At 39.5% G+C, this 10,752-nt stretch overlaps 1 long non-coding RNA gene across 1 annotated transcript; it reads right to left on the reverse strand.

Annotated features, from left to right (window-relative positions):
- Positions 1-1,705: 1,705 nt before the first annotated feature.
- LOC110798907 (uncharacterized) lies at positions 1,706-8,166 on the reverse strand. Its single transcript, XR_002536238.2, has 3 exons — positions 7,723-8,166; positions 6,682-6,792; positions 1,706-2,462 (listed from the first exon to the last, which is right to left on the reverse strand). It is a non-coding gene; the product is annotated as an uncharacterized lncRNA (long non-coding RNA).
- Between the last annotated feature and the right edge of the window lie 2,586 nt (positions 8,167-10,752).

Genomic DNA, 10,752 nt, shown 5'->3' on the forward strand with positions numbered 1-10,752 from the left:
GAGTTTGAGACTTAATCGAGTCTTTTAGCGCGTATCAATTTTATGACGGAATGCGTCTGGGCCCGTTACGAACTCTAGGCTCGTTAGGATTTTAATTAATACGTAACTCTTATTTCCGAATCATATTAGGAATAGGATTCTCGCAGTTTTCTATCTCATTTAGGATTTATGTTGGAATGCAACACCTAATTCTGACAGGTTTCTATCCTTTATGATTTGCCACTTTTAGAAGCTACCTTTTACGGCAGTTACTATTTTTAGCAGGTTTCCATAAATAGCAGGTTTCGGGTGAAATGAAAAGTGGAATTGAGATTCGTGTATTTTATAGGGGATGCGTTGTCAAGTGGAGATTTATGCTTTCATCATCGAACCTTTCCTTTTCGGGAATGGGGACAAAAGTAGGTGTCTACAGAAATATATCAAATCGCGAATACGAAGGGCATCAGAGTTGCCGGCCCGTCGAGCCAAGCACGTAAACGTGCAAGGCCCAACGAGCCAGCAAGCTCGCGAGCAAAGGCGGGCAAGGCTAGCCCATTGTGCGCGAGCACGCAACAACATGCAACAGCAACAACGCAGCGACGAGCGAGCAGGCTCATGGCCCATGGCCCAGCTGCTCGGCGCGCGCGCTGTTGGCTTCGGCCTGCAGTGCGTGTTGCTGGGCGGCGGGCTGTGTGGTCCATGTGCTCGTATGTGGCCGGTCAAGGCTCTTTAGTCTTGGCCGGTTACATCATTAATACAATAGGCAAATTGTATTATTTTCCAACACACACAATTCATTACTCAAACCCTAGACACAGAGAACCCTAATTCTCTCTGTGCCTCCAAAGTGAGTTCTTCCCAAAAGCACAAACTCTTGATCGATTGTCTAAGCTACGATAATCAAGACGGATCTGATCGTGTCGGTGAACCAAGTAGAGGAACGACAAGTGGAGTTCTAAGTTTGTGTTCGTTGACAATTTGTGGAAAACACGCTTCAGCTTAATCTGTGCTTTATACATGTTTCCTGGCTTTGGGGATTGTTTCCGCACATGTTATTATGTTTAACTGTATTCCCCTACACGAATCCCACGTAGGTTCATCTTTACTTTTTGTATTATTTTAATTACTTTAATTTGAAAACATTTACTTTAACCTCATATACTTCTTTCTTATTTGTTTATAGCTCCTTACCACTTTAGATGATGTGCCTGCTCTTTGCATTTTACCAAACTGATTCGTTGATAGATAAACACATTTTCCATCTTAACTACATTTCTACCTCCCGCCCAAAACCTCAACTCCATGAACTGAACCATCATGCTATACCTAGAACTCAAGCATACTTCGATCCTTCCTATTGCTGAGCAGAAAAGCATCACATACTTGGAGTTTAGTTGTGTGTTTAATTAGTTTTCTACCAAAAGAGTTTCTTTCTAAGCTCATTTATTTCTTTTAAGCATTAGATTGTACATATGCTTTTGAGATTTTCTGATTTACTTTTGCATTTTTTTAATTTACTTTTAAGTTAATATTATTTACTTTTTGAGTTTTTTTTATTTACTTTTGAATATTTCTAATTAATAATGTACGCACCAACCTATGTAGGATTTGAACCTACATCCATGTGCAATGACACATTGCTCTACCATTTGAGCTAATAGGTTTTGACTTAATATTTTAAGAAAAAACAAATTATAATCAAAGTTCCATTATTATTTAATTTACTTTTACAACAATTTAGTTTACTTTTATAGAGATTTAGTTTACATCTCCACGCTTGAAAACATAGGGAAATCCCTCACTTTATCTAATTATTCCACCTTATAAAATAATAATTAAAACATTGTTCCCCCTCCTCATGACAGAGGAATATGACTAACGATCAATTTCAAGGATCGTCGGCTTTCTTACCAGCGATTACAAGATGAAGAAGAGACAACACAGTTGAAACACATTGTGTTTGGGGTCGCAACCTCTTCCTTTTTGTGGGATAAAAGAAAGGAGTACATCAACCATTGATGGAGGCCTAATCAAAGTAGAGGATTTGTTTGGCTAGACACGAAAGTTAGGACCTACAAGAATGAGAAACTCCTTGAAATTCGAATGTCTAGGGACACCACTAAGTTCAACTATACCAACAGACTTGGAGGCAGATATGTGTTGAGGATTTCTAGAAATAACACACACAACTGCAGGAAAATTAAACCACCAACCTCAACTAAAACACGCACAATTGTCATAGCAATACCACACTTACATCATTGTTGCCATCGGCTATACATAACATATCAGCTGCCTAGCAGGAACCACAAGTTAACACTGAAGCAGACCACCCGTACCAACAAAAAACTACTATGAAAAAATGACACAAACCCCTGCAAAACAAATTAGCAAGCTACAACATCTCTGCAACCACTGCAGACCAACAAGAGACTGTGCACCATCCGTAGTCAACTAACGTCAACAACCAGCAAACAACCTGACTGAAACAGAAACCAATAGCAAAAATTCAACCTGATCAATTTGATTCATGTGACCTATAGTGTAACACCCTTATAATTCCTTGCTTTTATAAAACCATTTTTCAACTTAAAATAAAGGAATTACTAAAGTATTACAGCCACCGTGATAACGGCTTAGGCTAGTACCATAATTACGTAGCGTAATTAACTAACTTTCAAAACCATAATTAATAATAGTTAATGTCCTCCATACAAGTTGGAACCATAACATCCCAAACCAAAATACTTTAAATCAAAATCCATTAACTAAACTTGAAATCATAATAATCTAGACTAAATAGAATAATCAGCGTTTAAAACAATGCAAGTGAAAATAAACCCACTCAACCAATCCCATTTGTAGATAACTTCACTTGCAAGTCATCTACCTGTTATTGATAATCTACTCCCCAATAATGCAAGTGCAAATGATGGATCATCATAGGGTCATTAAAGCAAAGGCCATGACCAAAACACAAAGCACGTAATTAGCAAAAGTTGAGTACAACAAGCTAGAATGAAATCCTAAAACTAGCATGCTTCATTCCAACAATAATAGTAAATTAAAACCACATGTAAAATCCAACTAATAAACAATTAATTATGAGACAAGACTCAACTCAAGACACGACTCCTGACTCATAGATTAATTATAATAATCATCAAACTAACCCAATAAAGAAGAGTCCGTTCGGAGAGGCGCTGGGAGCCAACCAAACACCAAAAGAATAAAAGTAACCGTGGCGGACCATAGCGACGGAATTCCAACGCATAAAAAGAATGAAACAACATCTTGTATCACTCATTGGAGTACAACCCCTTGGCGAGATACTCCCCCCATTGTTCATACTCAAGGTATCTACGTTCAAAGAGTTTTGAAGCTTCTTCGGGTTGCACTTTATTAATATTTTATTTATAAGCCGACTCGAGACATAACCAAATAAGACATTTAATAAACGAACAACCAAATGATGCTTCTTTTAGAATAATTAGGACTTGTGATCAATACATTCAAGACTCAAGTGAAATTACTCCAGTGTTCTCTATCAACATGATGCTGAGTCCGTAACATGCCTTTTAACATGCGGGTTATGCACTAGGCACGAAAGTTTTCTAATTCAATCCACCTTGACACTTTCTACATATGCGGTGGCTTACGTGAGCATACCCTCCCTATGTAACTTACTAAATAGGACTGAAAAGTATACCCTACACATGCAGTGGCTTACGTGAGCATACCCTTCATATGTGTTTACTAAAATAGTGCAACGAGGCACACATAGACATATTTCTCTTTTTAGTAACTGCTATTTATAGTAACTTCCATGCTTATCTGCTACCCAAAATAGTAACCGTATAAGATATTTCAAGAGATTAAGTTGCACTACAATTAATCCTTGAAGAAAAGATAAGAGTTGCACTCCAACTAGTACTTTTAAAAGAGATAAAACCGTGAACGAGATAGAAATTCGGAATAAAATAGGAAAAGTCTAGAAATGTGGAAGTAAAACACTAGCGCTAGATATTTCTAGCGTATGGCATCCTAGCGTCTGTGAGGGGGTCGAAAAAAACGACGGGGCGCCTCTAAAAAGGAGTATACGGCCCGCACGACTTTTCCCCTGGATGTGGCAAGCATATTAAGTAAATAGGAAATAATTGTGGGCGTTAGCCTCCTTTTTACTAGTCTGTAGGAGTCGCCATTCAGTTTAAGAAAACTGACAAAACTCGGTTATCGTGATATGCATGGAATGCAACCATATTGGACTCACAACGACCATAGGTTCCCTTGTGATCCCTGATGTGGAGATCCCTCAACAAACATCCAGCGGAGTAGAGATTGAAAGTCCGGGGGACGTTTACTAATACGGGGAGTTCTCAACATTAGCTCACGTGACGGTCCTTACTAGTTCAATGCGACAACGAACGGGAAATGCATTGTACTACATTACTAACCTGAGTTGGTTTTAATGCACAGATATTTATAAACAGATGTCTAAACGGTGATTTGGATTAATTCAAGGTTCCTAACAATAAACCGGTTTGTCCAGAGATTATCTGATTTAGGCGTGAACAATATAACAGATTAAGTGAGCAGATTTATAAGGTGATGAAAGAAATAAAAATATATATTTCAGGTTATAGAATAGCGTAGGCTACAATGCGATTCTCAGGAAAACCTACCACTTGACTTTGCTAGCTTTCCTTTTAACCATCGAACTTTTCGGTAACTAACTTACTGCGGGGTGGGATTCTTCCAGAGTTTTGTGTGTTTAGGCTAAGGATTTGGTCAGAGCTTCGGAAGCGTCTGGACCGAACTGGGTGATCGTGCGAGCAGCGTCTGCTTAAAAGTGTGTTAATATGGCAGACGGGCGAGATTACGGGACAGTGTAAGGCTTTGGTCAATACTCAAGCTTAGGGTTTTAGCTAGGTTAGGATTGTGTGTTATTTTCCGGATTCTAGAGGCCCTATTTATAGTAAAACAGGCCAAAATAAGATAAAATCGAGAAAATGAGAGTTTTCAGCAAAGCGACCTGTAGCGCTAGAATATTCAAGTGCTCTGATCAGGAGCGCTATTATTTTCTAGCGGTTGACAAGTCAGCGCCAAATCTGTTTTTGACAGCTGGATTAAAACTCTATCTTTTCGTGATTGGGTGAGAACCAAATGGCAGGGCCGGAAAATTATGGCGCTCTGTTTGGTGCGCTGGAAATATTATGGCGCTTATATGCCGAGCGCTAGAATTTTCTAGTGCTGGTGTTTTACTTCACTTTTCCAGATTTATCTGATTTTATCCGAATCTCACTCACGGTTTTATCTCTTGAGAATACTGGTTGGGATGCATCTCTTGTTCTTTATCCGAGGATCAGTTGTAATGCAACTTAATCACTTGAATATTTATCTTATACGGTTACTATTCTGGGCAGCGGTTAAGCATAGAAGTTACTATAAATAGATTTTTCTTAAAATGGAAATATGGTTTACGGGATCATCAGTCAGTCACGGATCGTTCATCGCATACTTAGGAAAGCTTAGTCAAGTGGTTTTTGGTTTGATCATCGAGCACACCACGCCGGGCCTAGGGATAAATGTAGCCGTCTAAAGTTATCCCCCACTTTGATTGAGTCTGGGCAAGACGATAATCAAAGTGTTGGTAGACGAAATGCGTCTAGAACTTAGTCTGGTTAAGACCAAATTCTAACGAGGGTCTTGCGATCCCCCGAGTGATAACGTTTGACTTAAGGTTCATCACTAGGAATGTCAACAGTTCCCTCACGAGTCATCAGGGATCTATCGACTTGAACTGACTTCTCACAGAGTCATTGAAGACGTCCAAACAGGGAATGGAGCTTTTCGAAAACATAATACACTTACTTTGACTTGGGATGACGGGATAAAAAGTAAATATCAGAAATGAAGGCGGGTAACGGGTAAACATTTTTTAAAACTGGAAATCAGGAATTTGGGACTTCTAGTAATCCTTAAAGGGAAATGAGGCATCTAGGAACCTCGATCTAGGATCCCTGGTAATCCTTAAATGAAAATGAGGCATCTGGTACCTCGATCTGGGATTTCTGGTAATCCTTAAATGAAAATGAGGCATCTGGTACCTCGATCTGGGACTTCTTCCTTGCGGTACTTGTTTACCTGCAAAAGACTTCTTCCTTTTGAGCTGATGAGAGAAACTTCTATAATCTACCCTTCCGAAGTTTCTAGGAACTCCAGGAATCATCCTTTTTTTATCAACCAAATTCGAACAGGCACTATTTGTTTAAGCCTAACCAGAAGCCTAAAAACAATTGTAGAAAACTACTCGAGAATCAAAAACATGACAACAGCAAAGATGAAAGTTTTGTAATCTATATCAGAAACCCCATATTTGACAGTAGAAAAATTAGTAAATTCAGCAAACTGAACAAGATCATTGCCATTAATGGGATCAAATACTTATATTTTGATGAGATTAACCAAGATTATAGAATCTGGCCGTATCATATGCATGTGTTATTAACGATTCCAGCACATAACCAGTAGCCTAAATGCATCAATGAACAAAGGCTTAATGTGATTTTCCATGTAAAAAAGAAAAACTACATTTTATGCTTATTTTCAAACATTTAAGTGATGTTTATGGCACATGGATAGGAGAGGGGGTGCTAACAGGCCAATCTCTTGCAAGCTCAAAAACAAAGGGAATATACTTACATGACCAGGATCTATTACAAGTACGTTGTGTTGTTTTAGTCCATTCTTTTGATGCTTGGCTTCAACACTGATGAGGGTCCTCGAATGGCCCTGATACTGAAAAATATTGGCCTGTTAAAAGAAGCCAGTAGATAAATATAAAACGTAAGAACTAAAGGATTGAAACAAGAAAGAAACAAAGATATATAAGTGACACCCATGAAAAGTATATAATTGAGACTTCAGAATTTCATAACTAATATTGATTAGCCCATATAAGCATTTACATCTTATTTATAACAACAACCCCATGATTTTTGTGATTCCTTTGGCTTGTTTTCAGAAAACTAACTCCAAACCCTTGATATTCTGCATAGAACCATCACCAAACATAGCAACACCTTCCTTAATGTCAATGTCCTATTTGATGACAAGTCTATCCATAGGTCCATGAACTTGGCTTACATCTCTCTTTCCTTGAAGATAAAAACAAAAACATAATAGTGGCGCACACTCTGTTGTCTCTATCCATTTCTTTGAGCCATAAATTTTCCTCTTAAAATAATTTGAGCCAACAATGTTAAAACCCCTATACCAGACAACTTCAAGACATCTTTGAAGTGAAGCAATTTCTGTCACATATCCCGAACCTCCCAATAAAACCTCTCTTGCTTATGGTCTTTCCATTTGAATATTAATCCATCCACAACCCGATCACATATCATGATTCATACTGAGCCATCAACATAGAAAAGAAATATGGAGTATATATAAACTAAATTTATCATCATCATTAACATGATCATAACTAACACCAAAAAGTTCTATTATATTTAGAAATATACCAAAGAATCTTCTTAAACATCAGTTATAGTCAAATTACTTTTACAATTATCAATCACAAAGCTGATACAAATCAGCAAATTTGATATAATTTAGTCAGGAAGATATCAACTGAAAGCTACAACAAGAAGTCAAATTTTCAACTCAGCATGTACAACACATGGACATAAACATCCATAACCTCAAATATTTGGATAATGTAAATAAGAGGTTACTTACATCTGAAAGATCGTCTTTACAGAGAACACCCGCTTAGATTTTCCGGCAGTGTCAAATTAACAAAGTTGGTGTCTGAAAGTTGTAAACTGTTAGGGTTTTGATTCGAATTAAATTGAAAAATTTACAATTAGCAGAAAAATATTCTCCGATTCGAGAAGAGAACGTGTAGAACTAGCCTGTTAGCGGTGTCCAGCAAGAGGCGAGCCGACGACGGTGGCGGTGCGTGCGAGTCTTTTCCCAGGAGAGGAGAGGAGGCTGTTGCGGGGTGGCGGCTTCCATCAGTAGCGAGTCGGCAGTGAGAAGCAGGGGCAGAAACACTTGAGGGGGAGATATGGCTGCCACAATATGGTGGTCTTTTGGGATGGTCGGTGGTGGGGAAGAAGTGAGAAGCAGGAAGAAGTGACAAGCAGAAAGGGGAAGCATCGAGAAATAAATCAAAAGATGCGCTTCTCATTAACGAGGAGGGAGGAGTTTCTTTTAATTTTTTTTAATGTTTTGTAAATCAAATGACTCCTTTAAGCAGCCACCTTTAAGGAATTTTCTACTAGTGTTTTCTTTTGAAATCACCTGAGAATGGCATGTAGGACGAATTTTATGTGCTTAAATGTTCTTGTATTGTTGATGTTGAATTTGCTGCTTGAATATGTCGAAGTTTGTTGAATTTTTTGACATGTTGAAATGAGGATGGCAATAGACTTTTGTACTTTGTATGCAAATTTTTTGATAGCCATCTCGAACATGAACTGTTAGAACTTTGTAAAATATGAACTTGAATTTTTTCACTTGGAATCTTGTACTTAGAATTTGTAGATGCCGACTCTAATGGGGACCTTTATGGGCCTTGTATAAGAATAGGCTTGGATAGCCTAGACGTTGGTGTAGAACTTTAATGCTAGCTTAGGCATAAATAGCCTAGGCGTTGGTGTAGAACTTGAATACCTGCTTAGGCAAGGATATCCTAGACGTTGGCATAGAACTTGAATGGCCTCTTAGGCATGGATAGCCCAGACGTTGGTGTTGGCTTTGAATAGCCTCTTGAAATAGAAGTCCCCGGCTAGACTTGTACTGTCACTAGGGATGTTTAGGCTTTTGAATTTTGTACGGGCTAGTATGAGATAGCCCCCAAACGTGGATGTTGATTTTTGTATTTGAATACTTCTAGTATGCCTCGTCACACTCGGAGGAAGTTAGCTGAGTGCTCGAGTAGTCGAGCGGTTATGGAGGATGCTTCTGATAATGAAGCTGCTGACATGGAGGCGCTTCCCTCAGGCATGACACCTCGAGGAAGACCTACTTTCGATGGTCTTGGATGGCAGCCGACGGACCTTGTATTCCACCCGAGACATCATTTGTCTCAGCGTCCACGTTCTGGCTTGGTATGCCTGGTACTCTGCTTTTAAACTTTCTATTTGAATTGTATTTGTTTGTACTGACCCATTTTTTAGTTAGACTGACATGATGGAAATCCGAGTGTTCTGGTATCTGGAGGATGCAGGACTTTCGGACTATTCACGAGGATGAGGGGACCCGGGGAATTTGGGCTCATACCGGTTTTGCCGTCTTCTGGGAGGCAATCAGGGGTTTGGAGGGAATGACATGCGTCAAAGCCTGGACGCAGGCCCTCTTGGAGTGGTGGTGGGACACCACTGACACTTTCCATAAGAGCTGGGGGAGACTACCATTACTCCTTTCGAGTTTGCTATGATTATTGGCCTCCCGTTTTCTGAGAGGGAGGTCGCTTTTGACTCCAACTTAACATGGAGATCTGCTGGTGTCAGGGACTTGATGGGCCCTGATATAGATTTGATCACTGATAGCGACACCGTTGCTTCGGTGGAAGTGATATTGAGGTGTATTGATATGGCTGATACTATGGCAGAGCAGAGGGTTCGACTCTTCCTTCTGGCGCTCGTATGCCTAATGATTATCAGGGAAGGAATAGTCGCGTGCTGGTGGGTTACTTCAGGCCTTTGAGGGATTTGCAGGCCGTTTTGGGGCTCGACTGGGTAGCTTGGCGTATAGCCACCTCTTGTATGGGAGGAAGAATGCTTCGAGGACTGCCTTGGAGAGCTCGATCGGCATAGCTGCCCTCTGAGGAGTGCTGGAGGTTTTTGGAACTCCTTGAACTTGTATCTTGTACTTGTATATTGTATTTTATATGCATAAGATTGACTGATGTCTTGTTTGCTTGAAGATTTGGGCGTATCAGCGTTTTCCCGACTTTGCGCTTGCTCGCCCTAGAGTTACGGCTTACCCGTTTGCTGCCTCTTGGGAAGGAGCGGAGCGCACTCGTACAACTATAGCAGTCTTTCGCAGAGCTTTGCGGGTCACACCTTTTGAGGAGGTACGTTTGTGAAGGAAATGTGTCCTTCACCCAAGGTGCATTAGTCTAATACCAAGGTTCAGATTAATTACGAACAATTAATTTAGTGAGATCAAGTGATTGGAACAGCTAGCTGGAGAAATGCTTTCGATCAGTAAGTACTAATCTATATTAGGCTCACAACTTACTCTTGACTGAACCTATAAGGTCACACCAATGACATGTAACAGATCATGGGATTAAATGAATCGGAAATTCATTTAATATCTTTTCGGGAATTAGTTTGGAAAAACATAAATATACAATATGGCGTTGGATCGGAATCGTATATCTTATCGCAAATATTCGTAAGCTAGGCGAAACGAATAATTGTATCGTACGACGGTGATTCGTCAAGTACTATACGGTAAATTATAGCTGTAAGGTGTGTTAGTTATGAATAATACAACAATATAATCCATGCGGAAAAACCATAAAGCCAGAATCCAAATTAATTGCCACATAGTCAATTAGCATAATTTGGATGACATACAATGTTATGCGTGCCTTCCCTAGATGCTCCCGAACCGAACAAGAACAAGTCTTTAGAGCCCCAAACGTTTCCCCTTCGTAGAAAGTCCACAGAATGTTCGGATCCGCCTTAGATTCAACCAACTAGGATTTTACTTGAGGTTTTATGTATTCGGTTAGGCTTGTATTGTGTTCTC

Source organism: Spinacia oleracea, chromosome 1, assembly GCF_020520425.1.
Source record: "Spinacia oleracea cultivar Varoflay chromosome 1, BTI_SOV_V1, whole genome shotgun sequence".
In the NCBI taxonomy this organism is placed as follows: Eukaryota; Viridiplantae; Streptophyta; class Magnoliopsida; order Caryophyllales; family Amaranthaceae; genus Spinacia; species Spinacia oleracea.